Consider the following 20,970-nt stretch of genomic DNA (forward strand, 5'->3'; position numbering starts at 1 on the left):
CCTTTTCCCCTCCTTTCTTCCCCTCGTCCCTCCCGGCGAGGCGCCCCCATCCTGGGGGCAGGAGGGATGGCTGTCACTCCCCAGATGGGGAAAGCAAGGAGGGGACCCTTGGTGGACCTGACCCTGCACCTCGGCGTTTCCAGGCCAAGTGGACACCAGTGGTGTGCGGGCACATCCTCCCTCCTCACTCACAACCGCTGGGCACCCCCCATCAGGTGTCAGTGCCTGACTGATGCTAAAGCCTCACCCTGAGAGGTCAAGATTTGGACACCCCATGGCTTGTCCCCAGACCCCCCAGCTTGTGTAGTAGTGAACGAATTTAGCCCATATTTCACTATCATGGTGTCAGTGCTGACTGTGCTTTAAATGTCTACCCACAGGTAATTCAAGTAAATGACCTCAGTTTATACAGACGGTTAAGTGACTGTCTCCCCCACTATGTGCTTCCTACAGGGTACTAAACTGCACAGGTTGGGGTTTCTCCCTCACAAGGTTTGCAAAGCAAATGATGACTTCATCTTTCAGAGGTGCTGAGAAACTGAGTCACTCAGCAATACTGCCTGTGCAGTGTACACTTGTGGAGCCGCTGAGAGACAGCAAGTCTCAACACTGGGGCATGCAGCAAAGGATACATCTTTTTTCCTGGTAATGAGTTTCAGCAGCTACTGATTTAAACCAGATTTTAAGTGAAAGGCTCCATATTCCAATAGAAGTTCCTGGAGACATCTATTTTCCCTTTGCTTGCTTCCTTTTTTGGCCCCATCTCTGCTCCCCTTAATCATACCATTTAGACCAATGAGTGTTTTTCGTGAGTGAAGTACAAGGAACTGTAAGAAACACTGCCCAGTTTCATGATTAACCATGGGAAAAATGTCAGACCTTACATCAAAACGTTCTGTAAGGAAAATTAAATATTTTATGTATTTGTTTTAGGCCTTGGATGTCACCATGATGTGTACAAAGACAAAGCTGTACATCAGCACAAATTGTTTTAAAAAAGCAGTTAGCCAGCCTTCTGCTAGTCTTCAGCACTTTCACAATTTATCTGTCTCCATTTTCCTATGGACTTGCCGGCACTAGAGATAAAGACATCTAACCTTGCTATAAGCTGATTCTGTGCAAAAACAGATGTGTGATTGAGGGCAGCCTGCCCCCCAGCTTTCCCTTGAGAGGAAGTTGTAACTGCAAAGAGGTCTCCCCTCAGTCTTCTCTTCTCCAGGCTGAACAGACCAAGTGACCTCAGCTGCTCCTCATATGGCTTCTCCTCAAGACTCTTCACCATCTTTGTAGCCCTCCTGTGGATGCTCTCTAGCAGCTTTATATTCTTCCTACATTGTGGCACCCAAAATTGCCTCCAGCATTCGAGGTGAGGCTGCCCCAGCTCAGAGCAGAGTGGGACAATTCCTTCCCTTGCCCACCTGGCGATGCTGTGCCTGATGACCCCCAGGACAGATGTTCTTGGATGCCAGGGCACTGCTGACTCAAATTCAGTTTGCCATCAACCAGGACCCCCCAGGTCCCTTTCCACAGTGCTGGTCTCCAACCTCTTGTTCCTCAGTCTGTTCACACATCCAGTGTTGTCCCATCCCAGGTGCAGAGTTCAGCACTAGTCTCTGTTAAACTTCATGACTTATATAATTTAATTTCTTTGAAGTCTCTGGAAATCTGTTTACTTCAATAACCTTTATTTCAATTAATACTCAGCAATAGTTAGAAAAGGAAGACACAGTGCCAGACCCACCAGGGAAAAGCATGGCTACAATTCGACTGTACTGCTAGCTGGGCTTCACAGAGATCACTGTGCACCCATACAGCCACACCAGATTTGGAAGAATCTCCCGCAAAGGTTTTGAAAGAAAGTGATAAAGATTTCAATCCAGAGTTCATCCTAAGGCCAGCCCCTCATGTTTTCTGCTCTAAGTCTGCTTCTGAGTTCGCTGTGCACCTGCCTGGGCTGAACAGCCAGCGCCCAGGCTGTTATCAGTGGGACAGCCTGTGCTATTCTAAAGCTAACAAATGGATTGTCACTAACATAAAAAGGAGAAACAGATGTTTCCTTTCCATTTTGACCATTCTGATGCCATGTTATTTTAGGTTAGTTTTATGAGACAGTGACACTGCACTGAGGCTTTGATAATTGTCTGATACTCCTTTCATCATGCTTTTAATGATATGTGTTCATGTGCACCATGAACAGCTTCTCAGAGGCTTTAAGCACCTTTAAGGTGCAGTTATGGATGAAGAAGAAACTATGACCTTCTTATTCATCATCTTGGTTTCTTTATAGGTTTTCCTAACTTCTCCCTCCTGTCCAAAAGGAGCTGGTCCTCTTCAGTCTGGCATAAGATGGTGTGACACATTTTAGAAAGCTGACAGCACTGGAAAAAACAATTCAGAAGTGTGAAGGAGAGTCTGTGAGGGTGTTCAGTAAGGGAACTGGAACGCACCGGGGAGTGTACTGGCACATGCTTTCCAGCCCTGACGTGTTTTGAGATAGGAAGCTGATGAGCAAACCATATCAAATTTCCAAGAATACAAACATAAAGTTAGAAGAATGAATTGCAAGGCTATGTTGAAGTTAAACTTTCAAGTGTAAACATGAGGAATGAAAACATAGGTTGACTTCTATTTCTGTGCATTGGCAGTAGTGCATCTCAACCCACCAAAGTGTCCACTTCAGTTTTATGGGTTTCATTGTGACTTCTGTTCAGGACCTAAGAAGTTATTTATCATAAATACAGCTAGCAAAATGAGGTCCATAGTCTTATGTATTCAATTTATACTTAATTTCAATGAGAAAAAAATATATTTAAATACCTTTGCAAATCTGGATCTAACCACATTTTCTAAAAGTGCAGAATCAAACTTGAATCTACCGTGTGCTGCTGAAGAAACACACTCTATATGGCACCACAGCTATATGGTACTCAGAGGATTCACTCTTTGTCCTCTGCTGCAGTCATTCACACTTTTGGGAGCAGATATAAAATGCAAATATCATTGTGAGACTCCAGAGACTTCTGACTTAGCAAAGCTTACTCATGAGTAAATGATTTCAGAAGGAGCAAGACAGCGGAAAGGAATTAATTTAATGCTTAAGAACACACAAGACAAAGATCTCTAGAGCTGAGCTTCATAGTGGTGGGTATCAGGTACCCTCCTGTCTCAGAACCCTGCAACAGGGACTCAGAATAGCTGAGTCTGGGTCTCCCTGGAGGTTGATAAACAAAATAAGGGCCTTAGGTAAACCCACCCAACTCACCTGCCTCACAGACCAGTGATCCAAGGGGAAAATTACAGTGCAACAGCCTGCTGGGGTAATGTGTAGCTGTATTTCCTGCATATTCACTGGAAGGCAGCCTGGCTGCAAATGCCAGGGGCAGCGCAGGGAAGAGTTTGTGCCTGAGGCACATTTTCCTGTGACTAGTTTGTCCCCTCAAGTCACTCTGACACAATCTGTCTTTCACTGTCTTTCCTGGGCTCAAAAAGCATGCAGTGGGCCCGGAGACAGTGTTGACTGGGGGACTGGGCTTTGGAGAAAAATGCCCATGGTGTTGTTTGCCTCTCTGGAAACCAGGCTAAATATCAGAATTGCTACTTAGATTTCTAGATTCCAAAGATTTGATCATCACTGCATTTTATGATATTTATTATCTAGCCATTTATTAACTAGGGCCATAGATTCTGAAAACTAAATAAGTACTTTCTGTTTGTTTGTAGGAGGGTCAACATTGTCACTGGAAGAAATTTCAGCCTGTGACTGGTAGTTGCAAAAGTCCCTTGCAAAGCCAGGAATACAAGTCTGCAGTAAGAAGTCCTAATCTCTAACCACTAATCTACCCTGGGCAGTTCTCCTTTTGTGTGGAAACACAGATCATAACCAAAGCTGTTTCCATCTATCACACTGTGGATGATAGGTGATTTCTGAGTAAAGGGAAGTCTTTAGTTTAACTTGATGAGGTCTTCCTCCTTGTTTGTCTTTGTCCTTGTCACAACTGGGCCATTCTAAAATCCAAATGGTGAATGCATCAAGTGTAATTCTTGAAAATGGAGGAAAATGTTAATGGGGTTAATGCATCTGAAATCTGGATTGTCATGGCTCTATGTCCTTTTTGTGCCAGTCCCAGAGCCTTGGTGATCATGTGGGAGACTGACTGGCAAAAAAAGTTCAGGAATCCAGCAAAAATTAATCACTCAAAAGAATAAAGATTAGTTTACAGATAGATTAGCTCTTCAAATCCATCTGCTATGCAGTAATGTGAGTGCTAGTGCCGCAAAAGGACGAGGTCAGAAACCAAGGAGGAGGGTGGGCTCATGGCAGCCAAGATTTACATCAGATTTAACTGGAGGGGGCACCTCACCCTCCAGAAGGCAGGGGAGGAGATGGTATGGATCTCACTGCTCCCCACCTGAACCTTGTCTCCTTTCCTAGTGGTGGTGAAATACATTAAATCCCTGAATCCTCTGAACATACAAACCCAAGAAATCATTTCAGGGATGGAAAGCTGAATAGTCTTTGTGTTCACATCCCTGAAAATGACAGAAGTGCAGTAGCCCTTGGTTGAGCCACTGAGCTCACACTGCAGCAGCAAATGCTTTTCAGCACATGCTGTAGAGAACTTTTCTAGCATAGCTCAGCATGAACTGCTTCAGGCAAAGCACAGTGACAAAATCCAAACCCGGTACCATATATGTGCCACTTTGGAAGAGTAGATTTGTTTGCATAACTGAAAACAAACCTGATGATACTCAAAATTAAAATATTTACCAAGTGAAGAAATTGCTATGTATAATATTTAAATGTTCACCACTATTGCACATTTAGTTAAAATGCATAACTGTTTCTTGACATTGGTTTTGGTACATTTTAAATTAATTCCAGCACTAGCACCTTTTCATTTTAGCTGCAGACATGTTGCTTTTGTTTAGTAGTGAAATGACTTATATTTTATATTTCCAGGATTATTTATGGACTAGCTACTAGAAAGTTTCCTAAAGTCTCTTTCAAGTCTGATTCCTGTAATGCAGGTGCAGCCTTCCCCCCACCCCCAGTTTGCTGTTTGTATTTATAAAGGGTACAACATCCAGATCACTGAAAATAGAAAATCTGCCTATTTAAAAGCACAGGAACAAATCCTGCCTCCAGCTATGTGTGCACCTGGTGAGCAGGGGAAGGGTGTGACTATGCTAACACGCGTGTGAGCATGCATGAGCAAACACAGTTCTGATTCAGACTGCTTTTGGAGGACATAAGCTTCACTAGAGGTAATCGGATGCCTAAAATTAAGCACTTGCTTAAGTGAGGTGATGCTGAGTGCCAGGGGCATTTGCAACCTGGCTTTTACAGTTGTGCTCATCCTTGCAGGTCATGGCACATCTCTGCAGTTGCCATTTACACAAGTAATATTCTTGGTGAGCTCCTGTGCACTGAAAGAGAGCCATCACCTTCAGATTTCTCCTTTGCCTGGAAGCATCTCAGAATGCTACTGTTTAAAGTACTGCTGCTGTAAGGACTGTCTCCAAGGAGTGGAAGAGTGATTTTGAGGAGAAAAAGCCCCCTTATTTTCTACTTACTTACTTGCATTTACAGCACTTTGTCTGTTTTCAAATTAACTCAAAGATTCTTTCCTCAAGAAATTATTTTTCAACACGTGTGAGAGAGGAAAGCATTTTAAAACTGGAAACCATCTTTATAAAACATCATAAAATGCCAGAGAATACAGAAAAAAAAATGAGATGCTGTATCAATCTATATTTTCTTGGCATAACATTAACTATGTGTCAAGAGAAAATAAAGGAGAGGCACTTTAGAATGGCTTGGTAATGAAATCAATTGCATAAACAAGTGTTTGCAGACTTGGGAACTTGTGTCCTAGCTTTCTGTAACTACCAAAGTGGAGGTCTTTGGCAAAACCTCAGACTGATGTCGTTTATAGTGGCAATTTGCCTGACATGCTTAGTCTTGAAGAGCTGTATCTAGATGTCATCATTATGTTTTCCCCACGTCTAGGGGCTTAAACGCAGAATTATTTGTCAATTTGGAAAACCTGGTCACTTTACCTTGAGCGTGTAAAATTTGTCTTGTACATCTCCTTGAATAATTAGAGCACAGTTCTAAAATCTCATAGTGGCTTTTTACTTAATGTCATTAAACATGAGATGTTTCTCAGATGTGGTTTAGATTGTGTTGCATTTTATGTACAATACCTATTCTGATACATTTTTAAAGATAAAGAAATGTATTCTGTTACCAAGCCAAATTATTGTAAGTCAGGCTTGGATTTGGTTCATTATCATTAAAGAATCTACATTTTAAAGTTAACTTTAGAATAACATAGTTGATTCTATAATGATGTAAGCATATGGTATTTGCCAAAAGCTCTATTTCATAAGGCTGGTTTAGGATACAGCCCAACTCATGAGGATCTTGATAGGAGATCATTCTTTTCAATAACTTTCATTATTTAATTAGATACATGTGCTGATTATGAATGTAATACTATGGAGAATGAAGTCAATGTTAAAATCCCATAATTTTGAATTAGGCAGGAGCACACCCATAACTTGTAGCCAGGAAATATTTGTGTATTTAACAACATCTATACTGATAAAAGTACATTCATTCACCAAAAATACCCAAAAAAACAAAACAAAAAAAAGAAGGAAAAAATTCAGAGTGTCCTTATACTATTAATAAAATTTGTTTGTTTGTACTCCTTTGGGAGCTAATAGCACTGTTGTGTAACATACAGGGAGAAAGCATGTTTAAACATACCAGCAAGTACTCAGGTGAGCTTAAAGTTTAACTTTGAGTTTGGGAACATTTTCAAATCAAACGAAACAAGGAATTTAGAGGATATACTGAGCCAAACCAAAAGGGATTACTTCAGCTTGGTAATTTTATGTTTCACTTCCCTCTATCTGCTGAGAGATTTTTAACAAAGGCAAAATTCAAAGTTAATACATAGGTTTTGTAAGAACACCTTACTGATTTTGGTCACTTTCATAGATTTAATTTTATCTCTAAGAAGGAACAAAGGCACCCCACCAAGAAGAGGGCAGCAGGAAAGAGGGGACCAGTAGGACAAAACCTATCCAGTTCTGCAGATTTAGCTGTATAATGAGTACATCAGAAGTGAGAGACTGGAAGTTGATGCTTTTTTTTTCAAATTAAATCATGGTACTCACTCTGAATACCTGCCCAGCCTGCTGTGGAGGGCTGTGGAAGGCTCAGGCGTTGTGCTCTGGTGTTCACTGGGCCCAGTGGTAGCTGTGAATCTGTGCCAGTCCCTCATAGATATGGTGACAGTGTCTGCCCTCACTTTGGCAGGGGTGTTTTTAATAGCATGCTCATTATACAGAAATATTTTCATTTGACAGACAATTTAAATGATCGTATAAAAGCTGCAATTACCATCAGGACAAATCCAGCTTTGATTGACTCCCACATTTGCTCCCAAAGTTTGACTCTGAACTAAGAGACTAGAAAGATTTTTACCCTTCTTTTCTTCATTTTTACATAGGCTCTTCCCTCTTATTTCTGTCTCCCATGCTAACATATTGAAGAACATCTCAAACTCCTGCTGTCTTAGTCCTCCCCAAAAGTCAGTATTGGGAAAAGTCAGTACTATTAGCTTCATTTTACCGATGGGGGACTGAGGAACAGAGAAAACCACTGTCTTGACTAAATTAACACAGGAATGAAACATCTAGAGAGGGGGAGGGATGAAAGTAGGTCTAATGTAGAATTATCTTTCTGAATGTCCAAAAATCCTAAAGAAAATGTTTTGGTTTTTTTTGATGCCCAAATAGGTCAGAGAGGTAAGACTCATGTGAAAATAAAATTAAAATCACAGCTCTGAAATTGGGACCCTGAGCTATGATGCTAATTCTGAAAATATTCTTTTATTCTTTTTGCCAATGTTGTGTTGTTATCTATACATTTGTAACTTATTTGTTTATCTGGCTGTCCACATAACTGCTTGTTTGTGAAATCCAGTGATTTTTGTCTGCAACCATTTAATGAGAAACAGGGAAGAAGTCATAATTATTTAGATCATCTGCCTTGAGTGTCCTGGTCACCATGTGAAGGTCTCCTTGTTCACCTTGGTGAAGCTAGCTTGTGAGGTCAGCTGGCTGCTTCAAAGTGTCCAGGTCACTTCAACCTGTCCTGCCAGTCCCCAGAGAAACAGAGGAACAGGGCTGAGAAACTCTCAGGAGCTGCACTGAGGCCAGTGCAGGAACAGACATTTGTTGGGGGTTTTCAATTTCCTCTGAATGTGCAAGCTAGACAGACCTTTTACATCTTAAAGTAGCTTTTAATGCTTTTCTGAGAGCTGAAATGTATTGCAAATATTTTGCTGGTATTTGTTAGTGCTCTTTAATGACAATTATGATGTAATAACTGTTAACATTATCTTAGAAGGCTGCGATGTGTCTCATTGCACACATCCTATTGGCATTAATCAGGAGACAACCTTAATCTCAACCCAAACATGTCAGGGGAGTGGCTGGGGTGGAGGTGTGACTGGAGATAAAAAGGAAAGGGTGCTGCTTTCTAGGAAGGAAAGGAAGATCTCCAGCCCCATCACCCCACTGTGGGGTGGCCTCTGTGTCAGAGGTGGGCTCTCAGCCATCCTCGCACTCAGGCAAGACCCAGATCACTTCATGTGCCTTTTGAGTTGCCCAGGGATCTCAGTCTAGTCTCCTTTTATAGTAAACAGCAACAGAGAGAAAAACCTCTGAGAATTTAAATCAATGCATCTAAATATTATATAAATATAATATATTTCTATCTAAATATAAAATTTTATTTTTCCTCATACATTTGATTCAAAATTTAGGACATCTTCCTATCTGGGTCTCAGTTGTAGACAGGTAGTCAGACAAGAAGAACCCAGCTTTTTTTGCCTGAGTGCTATAAGGGAAGTACCTCGGAAAATGCAAAAGATGGAATTTTCAAAACCAATCAATTTAAATCAACTCTCAATGGGAATATTCTTGGTGAGTTATCTCCAGTTGTCCAAGAGATTTTGAAGCAGGCCACTTTGCTTTTGAGGAAGAAAGCAAACAAAATCCACAGTTGAAAACATAAAAACCCAACACTTACACAGCTCCTAAATTTATCCAAAATTTCCTGACTCTAGACTTCTTGTTTTTTTTTCTTGTTATGAAAGGTAGCATTAGACCACACATTGGAATTCTGTCTTTTTGTTAAGATTAAAAGTGCAGCAAAATATACAGGGAAATATTCACTAGTTGTGATAATTAGCAGATTTACTAAAATTTCATTTAATATATGGCTAATGAGGCACCTAATTCTAGCTGACCTGATCTTCTTCTGCCACAGTAGTTTTGAAGATAGTTTTTAAATGGACACACAGAGATTGCAGACATTTTGGGTCATTCAACATTCTGTTTATCTTCTATTGTTCATATCCTGGCAATTCCAATAGCCTATAAACATTTACTTTGTGTGGAGCAGGGTGCTATTTAAATCTGAAAGTTTCCAGTAAGGCACTTCCTAATCAAACCTTGGTGTATTTTTCACCAGCCTGATTGTAAACCTTGCATGCCTCTGTCCTGGATGGGAATCTGCCTCCATGCCTTTAGAAGGGATTCAGAAGTGGTTCTGCTGGTCCCCCTGCCCAGTATTAGAGCTGAGTGACACTGCTCTGAAAGGCTGCAGAGGTTGCCCTCAGACAGAACCTGTGATTTAGAGACTGGCCAGCTGTGGGCATCTGCAGGTAGGTCTGAGGTGGCAGCACGACTTGGGCTTGCAGCAGGACACAGGTAACAAAGCCCTGAGGAAGGCTGGAAGCTCTGTCTTAACCAGGTTTGGCCTGAGCTGCTGGAGATGGAAGATGTTCAGAGAAGATGAATGACTGCCTCAGGTAGAAGGGTAAAGTGTGTCTTGTGTATGCTGGGACTCATTATAGATGTCTGCCTGATTCCTGGCCTGGCTGCTGGTATAGACTACACCTCCACACAGTGTGACATGAGTAGCCAGCTCACATGTGGACACCTGCAAGTGGGCACCTCCAGGTGGTTGTCTTCATCATGCAACTTAGTATGGAATGGCAAAAGAGCTGGGACCACAGCTGAGATTTTATGCATGGGCAAGATAGTCTCAGGAGAGAGAGAAATGAAAGGGAATAAGAGTCAGAGCCATGTGGAGAGTTGGAGAAGAGGTGAAGATCACACAGAGGAGTGGTCAGGAGGGAACAAAGGTACAGTCACAGACATGTATTTCTAAGAAGAGCACTACAGCTGCCACGGAGTTGTTTTGGGAAGCGGTGGCAGGCTGAGTTAGCCAACTGTGCAGCTTTTGCTCTGAGAGGCAGCTAGGAAATCCCAGCAGCTAGGAAATCCCAGCAGCTAGGAAATCCCAGCAGCTAGGAAATCCCAGCATCAGCTCTGCTGATAACAGCTCTGTGTATTCATGGCCCCACCATGGCCTGGTGTTTATTGAAAGGCTCACTAGAATAAGGGAGGAAAGCTCATATTGGATGTAGAAAAGATTGAAACTGACATACTGAGTTTAAATAAGATTACACTAATTAATCATCCTCCTGGGAATATGACGGATCCTGAGGGATGTGATCTATCCAATCACATCCATCTTCAATCAAAGGGACGGCCACTCCACGCGGGCCACCCAGCTCCACTCGGCACAGAGCCAGCAGCTGGGAGATGGCCACAAGCCCAGCCCTTGGGACCGAGCAAACCAGCCTGCAAACAGCCTCACAGCGGGTGCAAAGGCAGTGGTAGCCAGGCAATTCAAAGAAAACCACTTGCTAAATCCTTCATGACCTTTCCCTTCATTTACAGTAGAGATGTGGTGTTTCCTGGGGAAGAGTAGAATAGGACAAGGGTATTTCTCCCTTTAGATATTCTTAGCAGTTCTGCAGTCTTATTATTTTTTTTTTAAAAATAATGCAGACATGTTTACATGTAGATAGGGACATATTTTGTGTTTTCCAGATAAAGAGCTTTTTGTTAAAGAGATCTGATATGAGCAAAAAAATAGCCCTAACATTTAATAGTTTTGCTAAATAACAAAGTCAACGTTTTCTAAATAAAAATGAAATAGAGAGAAGTTGTCATTTTTTTTTGTCTTTATGAAAGTTGATTTGGAACACTGGCTGATTTTTGGATGTGATGTTCTGATTGCTGGATATGTTCACATCTGAGTTCAGAATCCTTCACAAGCTTCTGTAGACACCCCAGCACTGAACACCCAAGGCCATGACAGATGCCTCACAGGAAGCCAGCTCCATATTTTTATTACAACAGTTTCTGCCTTTTCTTAGAAAAATAATTTTTCCTTGACAGGCTTTAGAGACAAAGGAGATGTGTCAAATAACTCCGCAAATTTTTCAACCAGAGGTGATAAATATTATGATGATATGTGATATTTTAAAAGAGTATTAATATTTTAGTGTGCAATACTTAGAAAACTATGACACTGCCACCTCGTGGATTCTGAGATAATATCCAGATCATATTTTATCATCCTTATTTACATAGTGGGGTGTGTGTAGCACTTCAACAACAAAATAGCTTATTTCTTACCACAAAATTTTTGTTAGCATTTAAACTTCTATTGATATAGATGTGATCTTACTACGATTTATGTAAGCAACTCCTGAAGTTCCTTAGACTTCCTTCCTGTTTGAAAGTTAGGAGACATTCTCACATAAGCAGTGTGGTAGCCTAAACTTGACAATTCTCTCTACAGCACCCACAAAAGCTAATGCTGAATTGAGATGTAGCAATACTAGCAAATTATACCTGGAATTTAGTTTTTCTTAAATTGTTGAAGGCTGCTATTATATGCAATGAAAAACTTCTCCATATGTAATTGTTCACAGTGATATAAACTGAATTTTATTATTCACCTCTGAGAAAAACTTCTCCATATGTAATTGTTCACAGTAATATAAACTGAATTTTATTATTCACCTCTGAGAAAGTCTGGGTATGTGCATCAGGGGAATCTTTTCACTTGTGTTCTTCTGCATGTGGGCTCTGAAGTGCTCTATTCTACTGGACCTACTAAATGAATCAAGGAAAAGTGAAAAAAGCCAAAGACACTTTTTTCCTGAAGGATCTGAATCATTCCTTCAGCACATCATCAGTGTGCTAATGAGTCAAGGCATGAGAAAAAAACCCCAAACATATTATGGCAACTTCAGAGACATCTTTGCTTTTTGAGTTTACCAAGAACAGCACCAGGATCCCAAATCCCATACATGTGGGAACCAATATTTGAAGCAGAACTCCAGTAAAACATTGCTTCAGCTTGATGTGCAGCATGGATCCATTCTGACACCAAACTGTTGGCAGATGTAATAATCAGTGATATCAATATTTGTGTCAAGGCAGCTCTTCCCCTTAGGGGAATGAAAAATAGCACTTCTGCCTATTTAAACTCAGGTATGAACACATTTGTGAAAGATGAGTTGTTGTGCTGTACAGAAGCTAGGGAAAGGGCCTTAAATCCCCCAAATAAACAATGCCTGAGGACTGCTGTAGTAGAAAAATCAGAAAATAGACACCATCACGGAAATAAACTCCATTATGGTTCATATTTAAGGCTAGACAGTGATTCATACTGTTTCACTAAACTCAGCATGCTGCAAAAGGCACTTGAAATAATTAACACTTAGAATTAAACTACTTAGATTTCACATCATCAAACATTTAACTTTCTGTAATTCCCTCTGCAGCTGTGATTTATTTGCATTTATTATTTTCTCTATTTACCGCTTCTCGGTTTCTTTTTGAGTTGCTCGTACTTCCTTCATCTGTAAGTCTGAACACTGACTTATTGTTCTGGCTTCAGCTCTTGTATCTTTCTCATACATTTCTGGCTAGCTAAAAAATGCATTCCATCAAATATAGTTTTAAAATTGCTAAAAGGTGATTTCTGTTTAATTTTAATAATTGCTTTCACCGTACTTGTTATTCACAAAATGCATGCTCATTACTGCAATTTGATTGTTTGATATTGGAAGAATGTCACTAGATACATTATTGTATTTGTTAAAAAAAGATTTTGTTTCAATAGTGTTTAAGAAAAAAGGGGAAGTCTCCTTATATCTTATGCTTGTATCAACAAATATAGATCAGAGTTCTCAATATGATCAAGTTGGAGAATTTGTGGAGACAAAGGCCTGATCAATAACTTGAGAAGAATAGACCTGGGACACATCATAAAATTCACCAGCTTTGACAAAATGCACTTGGAAGTTATGGTTTCAGCAGGAAATTTTAGGAGGTGTTTGTAGTCATAGGAATGAGAGAGAACCAGGGAGAGACACTGACTACATAAGTGTATAAAAATTGGTACACTGGACCAGGAGAGAAGTCCAAGAAACCGTCAAACTTCTGAGTCACCCCCAACATATGTTTGTGGGAAAAGCAGACTAACGAGGCAAACATACAAAGAAAATTTTCCCTGTTTTCCAAATCAATTTCCAACAGTCTGCACCCAGAAGTCTTCCTGTGCCAGTTCCTGATTCCTCAGAGTTTAGTTTCATTACTTATGATGGACATTTCTTCCATCTGCTTTTCCTGTCTTTTGTACTTGCATATACATATGGCCTTCAGTGTCTTCTGCCAATGAGTTCCAATATTTAACTAAAATCTGTGGAAGAAACCCTTCAGCACTTCTCCTGTACATTTTAACCTCTCTGCCTCCTCATTTCATTTTCTTCTCCTGTATTTTAAGAAATATTGAATATTCTTTTCCCTACATTTTTTTCTCTGTAATACTTTGATTTCTTTGTAAGCCTTACATTTTCCTCCAGTTGTCACTTTTTTCAAGCTGACAAATCCTAATCAATTTAGTCTCTTTTTTAAACATCATCCTAGTTAGTGTATTCAAAACATTTGTATAGTTCTACCATGTCTTAATGTCAGTCCCAGAAGCACATATAAACAAATATATTCAAAACCAATTCATTTTTCTTAAAACTAATATAATATGTCAGATTTTGAGAATAAACAAATTTCTTTTGGAGTTTGTCTTCATTCAAAGCTATCCTGAGAGTTGGTCACTAAGGTCTCAGAAGCCAAATTAATTCAAGCTGGTTGTGAACTGCACACCCATGTGTGCACAGTGGTTTCTCTTTTGTTTTTAAAATTTATTGCATGTATTTATTATATATATATATAATTATTATATTATATATAACATAATATATTATTATATATTGACTGTGAAGTCCCTAACTCTTGTGCTTTCCCAGTCAATTTGGGGGAAAAAAAATCTGTTTATCCCTCAAGGGAAATTATGGGAAAATAGTAGCAAGACTATCAGATTTTGACTGAGTTAGTCAGCATCCTCATTGAAAAATACCAGGTTAAGAAAAACAAAACAGGTCTAACTGCAGTCTTCAGTTGGATAATTTACTTGCTCTCAAAGTACTTCCAAAGGAGGATAATTTTTTTTGTTGGCTTGTGTAGGTGGACTTGAGGGGTAAAATTTGAATAAGAGCTTTGGTTTATAGCACTGTGGTTTCACAGGATATTCTGGTAAACATTTTTACTTACCTTCTGAAAATTCTGCTATTATTACCCTTTATGTACTTAGTATTTGCTGAAATAGTTATAAGTGAGAAGATTGCCCAGTACATGCTCAGATTAAAACCTGGAATAATGACAGAAGCTGCTGGTCAATGCCTCTGATCAGAGCAAGGGGCTCAGAAGAAACTAAGGACTGGGATCTGCCTCCTGTTGATACCCACCAGAGTTTTTAAGCCCCAAAAACTTAAAAAAACCCCCAAATTTCATTGATAAGCTGCTTTTTGTAAAGCTCATCACTTCAGAATTCAAATCCTATGGCTCAAGCTCCTGTAACTGATGAAAATGAAATTTATCCAATTCTGAGAGTGCAAAAGCCTGGTGTGTAATATAAACTAACCAAATCCTCTCTGTAGTTAATGAAGAGAGATGGGGCCTTTTGGGAAACAATCATTCTCTCTTCTTCAGACTCCACTTTTCCTCATGTTCTCAGCAGAAATTTAGCATTCTTGCTAGGTGAATCCCATCCTGAGAGCCACATGACTGATATTCAAATGGAAAACAAATTTGCATGTGAAAGAAACAGCAAATAAGGAGCCCAAGGGGAAACCTGCCAGATAACCTGACTGGTCCCATTATTTTCCTCAAGGCATCTGGAATCAGCTTGTGGCAGCACTTCTTGCTCAAAGCGCAAAATCTAGGAGTGGAAGGATGGTCATTACTCAAAGTACTAAAAAAAGGTACCTCCCACAAAGGTGTTAATTGAAGAGATTAAGTCAGCATAATCCTCTGAGAGCAGATATCAAACACTGCTCATTGCACTGTTGTGTTGCAGCCTCAGCTTTCCCTTGGCACTTTTCAGAGCTGGCAGGATTTGCTTCCCGGCAGCTCTGTGGGTGGATGCATGGACCTGTGCTCTGGTGCAGCTGGCTTCACAGGCAGGGTGAAGTGAGATGCTGGTGACAGCACCCTCAGAAGGCTCCACCATTTTCATTACCTTCCCCGGGGAGCACACCTTACCTGCCAAGGAGCAGGTTTGTCCAAGGCACGTAGAGGCTGCGTGGCTGTGCTGCAAGGCAAGGTGTCACAACATGGGAAGCAGTCTATGTGGGGCTGACTTCACTTTTGGACAGTGGCCCTGCATCTCAAGGCTGGCTGTCCCCAGCACTGCAAAATAGAAATCCGTTGGTTAAGGCAATGCTCAAATAAACTGAAGAAAGTACAACAATACTTTGTTTGACAGAGAGTGTTATAAACCACAGCATGAGACTAGGGAGGTTGTCATCAGAACATTAACAAGACAGTATTTTGTTATTTGAAATTACCTTTATGGTTAGTTCTCAAAACTCTCACATACACATATGTATATACACATACAGTCTGGCTTTCAATGTGAAACTTAGAGAGCCTTTTATGTTATATACGCAAATAATCTACCCCTGCCATTATTATTTCTTGGCTTTTTGTACAGATAAAATTCTGATTAAGTTTCAGCTATAACAATGTATTTAAGTCCATGGATAAGATATTTTTTGATTCTTTATTCTCTCTTGTTTTTTACAGAAGCATTTTTCTTGTCACTTCAAGAAAGATGGGGTGTGAACATGAATTATTTCAGACAGTCATAGCATAAGAAGTTTAGAAATTTTAGTTATTTGTAATCTTCATTCGGGGAGGGGTTGTTTTAAATTTTTCTCCCTGAACCAATGTCACTTGAAAAAGGAACTTACCTTAATGAAGAATTACATTCTCCCTAACACTGTTGCACCAATAAACTGAGGTGCTCGGACAGAGAATTTTTTCATAACAAAAGACCCTTCTGGAACTGGTCTAGGGAGATATGAGAAGGTACAAGGTGTGACAGTGTTTCTGTGGTCTGAACATGTCCAACGGAAACTGGGCTAAGACTCTTGAAATGGTTTCAGAAGACAGCAGTTGATGATTTGTTCCAGTACATCTTCATGTTTTCCACCAAAAAAGTTAATTATCGGTGTTCTTGGCAATAAGGAACTGGCCTTCTTGTAATAAGCTTCATTATGAATTTAAGATTGCCAGGAGTATTAAGTATTTTGACCTGTTATAGTCTATGCCTCCTTAGCTCTGTTGTCAGTACGCAGCATAACTAAGCTAAATCTAGGTTAGAAACACCTCTCAGGACTGGAAACACTCACAGTGAATATAGTGGAGGCAAATCCTAGGATTATAGCATTCCTAAGAAATTCAGAATTCAAATATTCCTCTTTCTCATGATGTTTTTTTAGCTTGATCAAATGCATATACAAAGAGTTTGAGGAGGACAGAAAAAGTTCAGTCTTGTATTGTGACAGTTAAAACATTTATTTCTGTTCCATAGAATCATAGAACGGTTTATGCTGGAAAAGACCTTTAAGATAATGGAGTCCAACCATTAACCCAGCACTACCAAGGACGCCACTAAGCCACATCACTTTTGTGCAATCATATCCATCATAATGTGAGCCTTTGTTTTTTTCTGGTTATAGTTCTGCTTTACATAATTCTCAAGAAAAAGGGTAGGAAAACAATCAATTGTATCATCAAGAGGAGACAGACTGCAGAGAATCCTCCAGACCTGTGGCACAGTATTTGACAAAGACCTAGCCAGTACTTGGAGTACACTTTGCAGACTGTCCCATCCCTGGCTGCCAGGCTTCTTGCTTTCTCCTCCAAACTTCTACAATGCACCCAAGACTGAGTTACAAACCATGCACACTCACTGATTCCCCGCTTTCTGAGAGTAGAGAATGGAGTGGGGATGTGGCAGGACCATCACACTCTTTGTTCAGAAGTGGCCAGAGCCCTTTGCTAGGGGTGTTGCACACTACTGGTGCATCTGTGTGTAGAGGGGAGGCAAAACTCAGTTGATTACATACATTGAGATGTTTTTCTTTATTCCACTATAATTTCTACCTAATATATATATATATATATATATATATATATATATATATATATATATATATATATATCTCAGTATTTTTTTTTAATAAAATGTGCATCATGTCCAAGAGATAGTTGTTTGATTTCAAACTGAATATAACTGCAAACTGTATTGCTGTGGATCTTACTATTTATGTGATTATAACAATGCCACATGAGCTGAAATGAAGGAAGAGTACAGATGTTAAACAGCGTGAAGAAAAATTACAGAGTACTTGGAGTTTACATTCTGGAGCTGGGAGTCAACCTGAAGATGAATAAAACAATACCAGGACATATTCCTGTTGTTACCAGTCAAGATGATTTCCTCTGCTTATCCGTAGCCTACTTTAAAATGTATCCTTACTTTTTTCTCTACTACCAGCTTTATTCAAATGTAAGTCTATTGACTTTAGCAGAGCTCTGATATTTATCTCATTTCCTCAGTGTATTTTCTAGTCTTAGCATGACTTTTTTCTACTAAAAAGCCCTTGGAAAAAGACCTGCCAAGGTTTATTTATTATATGCAAACTGAAGCTCAGCATCTGCAAAACAGTGGAGGCTGAAGCAGTATTATTAGGTGCTGACCCTGTTCCAAAATCCTTTCACAAGCCTCTGAAGTTAGCTTGTTATCAGCTACAGTACTGGGCTGAGTGGACCTATCTATCTAACATGCTAGAGCCTTTACTGTATTCTTGTGATTGCAACTCTATTGTTAAATTATTTGAATCCTCCCTTAGGAAGCCTAATCCAATTAAGCTAACTTTTAGAATTTGAAAATAACAGCATGACTAACAAAACCCAGCATAATTAACAATTATGTTTTTTCACAGTAAAAGATCAGTGATCAGAATTAAAAAATCCCACCAAACTCCCTTCCTCTTCACTCTGAAATGATGTATAGCTAAACACAAGAAAGAGAAATGGCCAGTCTTTTTACACATGACAAGCAAGTTCCTACTGAATTTGTCACAGCAATACTTACGTATGAGCCAGAAATCATGGAGGCATCCTAGGATCCTAGAACTTTTGTTTCTAGAGAAAATAGTTAAGGTCACTGGGCAAGTAAAGAAGAAGGCTTGTATTCATTGTACTCCAACTAGAGCCTCAGATTAACATTTGGAGCTTTGGTTTGAACAATGTCAAATACCATAGTCCTTAGAAGCAGAAGTACAAATATCTGCTCTTAGAATTAAAGCTTGTATTCTTTTACCAAAGCTTATGTGCTGCTACATTTTAAAATATAGAATCACATATGAGATCAACGTGGCAGCATAGGATGCTAGGATGTAGGAAGATACCATGTCCAGGATGGTACCTTCCATCCTGTGGGCTGGAAGTCTGGAACCCTAGGCTATGGTACGAGCTGGGGTCCCAACATCTCGTTTCTTGTAACCAATCCGGAGATCTTTCCTTTTTTTGTTTGTCAGTTTAGTAGTCCAGGAGGTCACCTGAGGAAGTGGGTCAACACTTAGATTCTTCCACTTGCCTGGTGGGATGGGATTCAGATCTCCCATTTCCAAGGTGTTTCTGCTCATTTTCTTATTGTGCTTTTGCTTCCATTTGGCATCAAATAGACATTTATCACTGTAGGAGCAGCATTTTCAGCTTTCATGTCAGCTGTAGGAGAGGCAGTCTCTCTCTTCTCTGAATGATTTATGCATGTGATCAGAAGCATCCTCAGATGGGAAGAACTGAGAATGCCTTTATGTAGATGACCTAGCAGTCTGGATGATAAAGTTGGAAGGTCAGAGGCTGCTGCTGCAGGGGAGAATACTGATGGAACTGGACCACTGAGCTGGCTGCATATGGCTTTCTTGCAGTTTTACTTTTGTTGACAAGAAAGCACTCCTGCTATCCCAAACAGGTACAAAATAGGTACTTAATTAGAACACTAATTAGAATAACAACATCTTCAGCGCAGCATGGTTTTAGGATTAAGTGCATTTTGATTACCAGGTTAGCTCTCAAAGGATGAACAAAGAACACATTATTGTGGTGATAGGTATGGAGCAGTGCTACTAATATTTAAATAAAAAATGTGTGCTTAAACAGTTTAGTGCTGCCAAGATTCAGATGGTTTCTTCATATGCTCATATGCAGAAATGTAGAAAGCAGGTTCTGGGATACCCATGTACAGAAATGTAGAAAGCAGGTAGATTTTTTTGTGTCTATCTGTAGTGTTAAATGGAGGTTTTAAGGATGTTAATTTGGGACTTCAGGAGTCAGCTGGAAAACTTAGTTCCTGTTGTGAAGGTGGTAATTGGAGGTAAAGAGCTTTTTCACACATATTGAGTGCTCAGTTACTTGGATTGTGTAAGTGTGTATTTCACATAATGCAAAGTGCCTCACAATTGTACCTTTGCCGTTGTGGGCATCAAATTGTAAAGAGTAGCTGTCTGACAGCCTGCTTGGCCCTTAGCTGTTTTTCTAAGCCTACAGGGCAAATTTGGCCAGCACGGTGGGAGCTACACCCAAGTAAACAGTCTGATTCAGTTTCTTTAATTTGCCTAAATGAAATGTGCATAGAGGGAACAGGAAGCCCCAGTGTGCAGAACATAGTATTCACGAACAGCAGCTTACTGTAGAAATACACTGTGTTGTTGAGGAGGGCATTTTTTTTTCATCCAAGATATAATGATCTTTCTCAAAGCATGATGCCCGTTCACCCTTTCCAGGCTGGCAATGCTGTAACCCCCAGTTTCCAAAGCTGTTCCAAGGAATAACTCTCTCTGATGGCTGTGACTTGTCCCAAACCCCTTGGATTAGCCAGGGAATGAAGCACTGCAGGGTCTCCCAGGGAACACAGGGCAGCGTCCTGCAAACTTACCCGGGGCTGAGGGTGCTCCTGCAGAACAATGGGCTGAGCAGTATTTCACTGTCAGCGTGGTGACAAATGGTGGCCCACTGAGCCCCTGAGCCGTATGTAACTTGGCTGGCAGTCAGTGCCAAAGGTCATGAGTTGTCGTCTTACATTTAAAGCTCAGTGAGACGGTTTTGTGCCGTATTAGTCTCTGTGTATTAAATTTCAGCAAAGAGGGGGCAGGGGAGGAGGAAAGAGATTTTTATCTGGAGTTAGGTGATGTTAAATATTCTCAATAATTAGATAAGATTGTGTGTGTCAAACTCTGTAAAGAACAGGTTATGTTAATAAAATATCTTTGACTCCCTCCTTGCCCTGCCAGTATATACATGTATACACATACACACATACACACACACACTCAGACACACACAAACAGTTTTTAAGCGGTTTCAGGGCATTTTAAAGAAGCCAAGCCCTTATTCTTTCCCACCCCCTTATTCTTTCTCAATGAGGCAATGAATCCATATTCTGTGCATTTTTTGAAGTCCCAAAAAGTAGCCAAAATAGGTGAAAATTCATTTCCCATTGCTGATCGTTTTATGCTCAGCGTGGAGCTTTCAAAGCCTGACTAAACCTCCATTGCCAGGGCAGTGTCCCAGAGTTTACACCATAATGTCTGCTTCAGCTGCTATTTCATT

The sequence above is a fragment of the Parus major genome, chromosome 1A (assembly GCF_001522545.3).
Source record: "Parus major isolate Abel chromosome 1A, Parus_major1.1, whole genome shotgun sequence".
NCBI lineage: Eukaryota > Metazoa > Chordata > Aves > Passeriformes > Paridae > Parus > Parus major.